This window comes from Haliotis rubra, unplaced genomic scaffold, assembly GCF_003918875.1.
Source record: "Haliotis rubra isolate DU_JTF1 unplaced genomic scaffold, ASM391887v1 Scf293, whole genome shotgun sequence".
Classification (NCBI taxonomy): domain Eukaryota; kingdom Metazoa; phylum Mollusca; class Gastropoda; order Lepetellida; family Haliotidae; genus Haliotis; species Haliotis rubra.
The window spans coordinates 486,018-493,483 of record NW_025766961.1 but is presented as its reverse complement, the minus strand read 5'-3'; positions in this window follow the sequence as shown (position 1 = coordinate 493,483).

Here is a 7,466-nt window from a genome sequence, read left to right as displayed (position 1 = left end):
AACGATTTCAGATTTTAAACGCGTATAATAACTCTACAAATACATAGTTAGTTAAGATGAAATTTATTGAATTTATATATCCCGAATAAATGAAGCGATTGTAACGTGGGCGTCACTCTCGAGCCTGAGTCAGAGTGTGACGTCACGCGGGCTTTCCCTGCCGTAAGCTGTAGGCCAACAGTATCGGTCGCTGTACGGAGCGCGACTTCCCGTGACGGGTCTCTGTTGGGGGTGCATTTCTGCAGGATTAGCAACCAATCTCGTCGAAAATTGCAAAGTTTTGCACGTGCAGAATAGTTTCAAGAAGAAACTGCAAGCTTTATCTATTGCATTAGATCCAGAACCTTTGCATTTTGGAGCGAGTGAAACTCCCTTTTTGAAACAGGTGTCTGTCCTCGAATCGTCAGCAACCAGGCACAAATATGCCACTACCAGGTAAGAGGTCAAACCAACATATCGGGTGCATAGCGCTCGTGCATCATCATGCATGCATTTTAATGGAGTATGCATGCATAACCCACAAAACGGGATGACCTACATAGCCCTGACCCGATAATGTAAACAATATAATAGACTGTTTATTACTTTGTATAACAAACTTGCTGCATCAGAGCCTCGCCGACTGGCGGACCACATCGCGAAAGAGCAAATACCTCTCTCACTGTCTCTGTGCATTGACGTTTGTCTGCAGGTAAAAGTTAAAAATATTGAGCTCCGTTTAAATACAGCTGATTCTAGCCCAATATCCTCCTAATTGCCTTTAATTTGCATGTTGCCATTCATTGCTCTGAAAATCAATTCATGAAATGTAAAAGTGAACTTTGATCACATGCCAAAATATCCCTACTCTGAGTGATGAATTGATGTGAAGTAATTGTTTGATCTTTATTAATGGGTTGATCTCAATATTGATTAATTAATCCAAGAATTATGTGGATATGTTCATGGAAGTCTGATGTCTGCAGACCTGTTAAAATGTTAGACCCAAATGTTACACAAGTTCAGTGGATCTCATCAAATTGAGTATTCATTTGGAGAGAGTTTGATATTCTTTTGGGTTCTTATTGTCTTAATGAAATCTCTTATGACTTTTTTCTTGATTGAAGCAAAAAGTTTCTTAAGAGCTCCAAATAATGAAACTTTAGCACACTGATAGTAATTAATACAACAGTGACTGTGACTATATATCTGTAAAATTGTGCTGTGAAAGATATTATATAATCAACAAGCCATGAGTAGATTTGGAGAAGAGTGTTTCATTGCAATTTTTACAAAAACCAGTGTGTGTGTGTGTGTGTTACAACTTATATACAGCTTTAGTATTGGATGATATTTGATAGTGAAGAATGACTGGAGTAAGATCTCTCTAGGTGACAATGGCCAGAAGTGTTCAAAGGTTAAGATGAGCTCATGGCACTGATTTCATATTTCCAATATCTCCAGAAAATGAAATTACAATACCAGAAATATTCTGCATTTACAAAATGTATGTTTTTCTTCTTCCTTCTTTTGATATGCAACTGAATAACTTGTTTAATAGTTGTGTTTTAATTGCAGGGAAAGATCCACTAATAAGGTTGTTTAAGTGACTGCTTGAAAATGTGTGCATGGCCATTATTTTCCCGATATTTGTGCAGTCTTAGTGTAAAGTATGTTTCCCAATGGTTTCACATAATTAAGATTAAATGTGATATCTAACATGCGTTTATGTGACCTTAATTAAACAATATTGCATTGAATGAAATTTTGAAAAATATTCCCAATTTACCTGTAAAGTCCTCTCAGTTTGGAATCTTAGATGTAACTGAAATAATGCTGATGTGACGTTAAATTTTAACTCGCTCACTTGACTCTTTAATTAAGGATCCGGGCATAAGGCATTTGGATAATTATACCGTGCCATGAGTAAACAATAAGCACATCAATACAAGGATTTTTTAATCCTGGTTTGTTGACGTGATGTAGATAATTACTATATAATTAGTGTTTTCATCACTGCCAAAGCTGACCTTGCTTGACTTGTTCCAGTCCATTTAGAAATAAAATAAACAGGTCACCTCCTTCATTACTTTAGGTTGCAAAAAAATTATTTCAGTGGTGGAGTTGTTAAAGAATGCAAACAGAAATCAGATAATATTTCAAATATCATATTTGCTGGTATATGTGTGAGTAATTTGGTATGAGAAAATGCATATATCAACATATGATATACATCAGTCGCATATATATGTCAGGGTAGAGACTGCGATCTGGTAGAATCGGAGACTTTGATAACAAACATTTAACACCTCACTGTAAACAATATCAAAATAAAAAATAAAAATGGTTTGTAACACTGTATTTACATCATGAGACCAAGCTGCCAAATTTGGACTCCACTCAAAAAACAATAACAAAATACCTTACTCCAAAACAGACCTAACAAATAAAGTTAACAAGATAACAATAAATAAGTTCAATTATAACTGGCAAATAATAGGAAAACATTATACCCACTTATTATACTTGCTTGCATAAGCTTGCACTTGCTTGCATAGGTTATTCCATATAATCATAGTCTCTACCAGTAGAGACTACGATCGCAATCTCTACTAGTAGGATCGGAGATTCTACCAGTAGAGACTCCGATCGCATAGGTTATTCCATATAATCAGTAGTCTCTACCAGTAGAGACTACGATCGCTAATCTCTACTAGTAGGATCGGAGATTCTACCAGTAGAGACTCCGATCGCAGTCTCTACTGGTAGAATCTCCGATTCTACCAGATCGCAGTCTCTACCAGATCGCAGTCTCTACCCTGACATATACATCTTTTGTTTTGAACATTATCTATGTGCTATTCCACTTATGATATCAAGGTTATTTCATTTCATTGTTTGTAGGCTAGTTGTTAAAGGTCACATGCAACCAAAAAAACAAACATAATTAAAACACAATAATCACTTATTCATGACATATAATATTCATTGCTGATTATGAAAAAACAAATAAACTAAATTAAAAGCGTACAATCATAAGTCGTAAGTGCAATATTTTGTACTTGGGTTTACTTCCCTCGAAATGAAACACCCGGGACACCCAAACCCGGGTGGGGGTGCACTTAAGTATAACGAAGACTTTCATTGGCTGGTTTATTTGCCGATACACTCTTTGTGTGTGTATAGAGATGTTGGGTTTTGTAAATAAATGCTCATTTTTGTGTATAACATTTTGCAATCAACAGACTCCATTACATGTTGTGTATAGGTATCACACCTGCCTGTCTGTGTAATTACATAATGTGACAGGGGCAGAACTCGGGTGCACGAGCCATAAATCAGTCCCGTGTCCAAGCTGCGCAAACCTATTCACTGCGCATGCACCATGAGTGCAGCGCAGCCTACCACAGCTGTTGAAACCACTTTTCACCAATTTTGTGAATCATTTGAACTTCGATTTCGGGGGTGGGGTGATAGTGTGTGTGTGTTCATCACGTTATTTTTCAACTTTATTTTATAAGTTCAATTTGCATTTTTGATCATTTGTTACTGCAAGTCCATACCGAAAGGTATCAGAATCTGCAAAATTGTGTTGTACGTTGCATGTGACCTTTAAGCAATAAGCCTTGCTTTATTGAAGAGGGTCATTCTGTTTTGTGGGGAAAAGTCAATATTCCGATTCTGTTTGACATGTTTAATGCACAGGATATTAACTATATATTTTTACGGTAACGTATACATGTGTTTTCATGTCAGAGAATGTTTTACTTTGTTTTGCAATGATCTTAGATATTCATATACCACTTATTTAATCATGTATAACAACATGATGCCCAGCAATTCAGACATGCAAAATAGGCCCAAATATTTGTTGGTAGAACAACTAAATACAGGTCACTGTCATCTAAAGACTGTAAAACAGTATTAACTCACCTTTGTTTGTTATTAGAAATTGACAGTAAATTCTGATTGATGAATACAATTAAATATTAGATGAATTAATGCTGCAGTTGACGGTAGCTTGCAAATAGATCAGTCTGTTCCAACCAATCAGTGTTTGAATGCTTGAGGAACAATCCACACATCTCACATGTTGTGGTCAGTTTTTCTAATTTACTTGACATTTTGTAAGGATGCTTTCTGATTCTGGATCCTCTTAGTTCTCTGGGGCAGTGGGGTTGCCTAGTGGTTAAAGCGTTCGCTGGTCACACCAAAGACCTGAGTTAGATTCCCCATATGGGTACAATGTGTGAAGCCCATTTCTGGTGCCCCCGCTGTGATATTGCTGGAATATTGCTAAAAGCGGCGTAAAACCAAACTCACTCACTCTTAGTTCTCTGTTTGAGACTTTCATACCAACAGTCCAATTACTTTTGAGTTTGTATGTTGTCATAAATCACAGAAAATCAGTGAAAGATTTTTGATAACTCAAAAGTACCCCTTCAAAATGACAGTTTTCCTGTTGCATTTTATGATTTTATCTTGTCATAAACATTATTGCCTCAAGTAAAATCACCACACTGTTATATGAGAATTGTGGTAAGCACTTCAATGCTGAAGTGTAGAGAAAGTTAAGATTGTTAAATGTTTAAAATGTTTAGGTGTTGAAGTGACCTGGTGATCCTTTTGTGTATGCAGCATTTTCGGTAGCTACAAGAATTTTATAAACTTTCTTGCACATTCTTTGGATCTTCCTGGCTGTAGGTTTTGTCTTCAGTACTGTGGTTATGTCAGGTACTTCAACCGTATCCATGGTTACCTTTTTTACTCATTTGAAATTGTACAGCAAGTTACTTAAGTTGTTGATAGGGGATATAAGTCCCCTGTCAGTTATGTGGAAAGGATATGCAAAATATTATGTAAGAAGAGTTTTGATTGCTTCTAGAGACTCCACATATTACAACTGTTAAAACAAATTTCTATTTTTTGTAGGTAAAAGAAGTGTTTAAGGATGTAGATCAGAATAATTAGTTGTTATGTGCTGTCAAATTGCACTTCTTATCTTTTATGACATCGAGGCAAAACCTGAATTACCTTGTATGTTAAAATCTATTGCATGTGAAACTAATTGTTTTAAAAACTAATACAGGGAACGGTAAATTTCCAAAGGACTTACTTAATTTTAGTATTGGTATTACATGCTGAAAGAAATAAACAAAACAGTAAACCAAATAGGCATATGTTTGATTGGTGGTCCAATTGATTGAAATAATCGAAGATTGGGATGTAATGACTAAACAACCAAGCAATTGATCACATTTTATCATAATCGAACACAAACAATTTTGGAACACTTGTTTGCATTGACAATATTTATCACAAGGTTGGTGTTGTTTGTTGCGTTTCATAAGCACTACAAGCTCGTTCCAAGTCATGATTAAAATTTATCTTGAAGACTCCAAGAAATGTATATTCCTAACATATTAGTCATCCTTTAATGACATGGAATTTGCCAAAACAACCGAAAGAACTACATGTTCTTTTCTTTATTTTGTGTACATTAGCAAACATAACAAGGACATTTTGATAAATAATGCTAACCAACTATTTTTGATGATTGATATGTTGTAATGAACCAATCATCAATTATAAGATTTTAACCAATTCCGAACACTAGTTTGAAGTGGTATTCAATATATTATACCCCTATAACTGTGGTGGTGAGGAAGCCTAGTGGTTAAGGTGTTTGCTGAAGACTCAGGTTTGATTCCCAGTATAGTTACACCGTGTGAAGACCATTCCTTGTGTCTCCTATTGTGATACTGCTAGAACATTGCTTCAAACTGCAGTATACAACATACTAACTCTGTGATTCTGAACTTCGGCTGCAGGTCAGATTGATAGATTTTCAACATTCCTTCTGTCCAGTAATTAACGCATATAGTAATAGTACAGTGTATCCACAGATGATGAAAACGGATTTTTTTCAGCTCATTGATAATTTGCATTGCTTGAGCCAGTTAATGATATTTCGATATGTCATTTGGGCAAGTAGATGGTATGTTGAACTCATCCTGCAATATTTTCATTTGCCCTTTTAAAATGATCAAAGTTAGGTTATCTCAGTAATTGTTACCATTTTCTGTAATTAACCATTGAGTTGAGGACATTTCCGTCAGACAGTACAAAGTAATTCACAGTCACTACCATGTACTTTCAGCTCAGCCCATTAATGCAAACTTGCATAACATGCCTCTTGAACAAAACATGTTCTGTTGCATTTGTTTTATAAAAAGTAACCCCTGTTTGTTCTACTTGGTAATAAAAAATTAATCCAACCATCCCTGATAAAAATCTTAGCAGTCTTTCCTCAGAGAATTGTTCACTTCCTTGACCTTTGAGCATCAGTACTGATTCACTTAAAGCAAAAAATATGAAAGATATGGTTACCTCCCTTGAAAAGCTAGTTTCAAGACCTGTTTTGCAAAAGCTTTTTAATTCTAGGATTTTTCAGCAGACTGTACCAAGTGTGCTGTGTATTAATGATATAAGCGACATGTATTTTGCTAATAGCACCAGTGTGAGAAATAACCACTTGCCCGCCAGCCCGTGGCTAGTAAAAATCAAGTCGGGCCAGTTAATCTCCACAATCACTGGCCCAACTGGCTAGTGCATGTTCATGGGGTCATTTTGTAACTATATCACTGTTAAGTTATAATACACTATTAAATCATGCAAGATTATGGCTTGATAAAAATGTTCACCATATTAGCAGCTTAATGATGAACCCATGTCATGCCTACGATATCATATTCTCATTTATTTTTGTAATCTTTTGATAAGTTTCTACCATCAAACTTCAGGCTAGTGAATTATTTTGTGGGCTGGTAACTTTCAGGCATAGCTAGCCCTAAAGTATTTTAGGTCAAAAATTATCCTGCATATTTATTTGAGAACATTTATAGATGAACTGTTGTGACTGGAATATGTACATGCCAAGGACAAGAGTTTCTTCACTTCTGTCACTGCTCTCAGTCCTCGGTACCATCAAATGAGTGGATGTTTTTAGCTGAAAAACAGTTTCGCATTAAAGTATTATGAAAAGTTCCTGACACTTTAACGTGTTGAGCTAAAGTGTTAATCTGGGAGAAAAGATGTATGTGGTAATGTGTTCACCTTTTCACAGATTGTTTATAAGCATGTAATTTCCTCGATATGCAATGTACATGAAGTCATACAGAGGCATCAACGACTTGCTGTAACAGAATGCTGTGACATCCAATACTGCGCCACTACTATTTCCCTTTGCCTTAAGCAGTGTTCAACATGTTGCAAAGCTTGACATGTTTTCCTTGTTACCATACCATTGCATTACGTGATACAGTTGTGATAAAATCATACCAGCAGATATCCTAAGTGAAATCATGCTTCTTATGATTTGGGAGAAGGAACATTGACCAGACAGGTACTTTTAATGCAGAAACCAGTCTACCCATTTTGCAGCCATATTTTCTGAAAGTAATCGCATCCAGACTCAATTTGGGGCA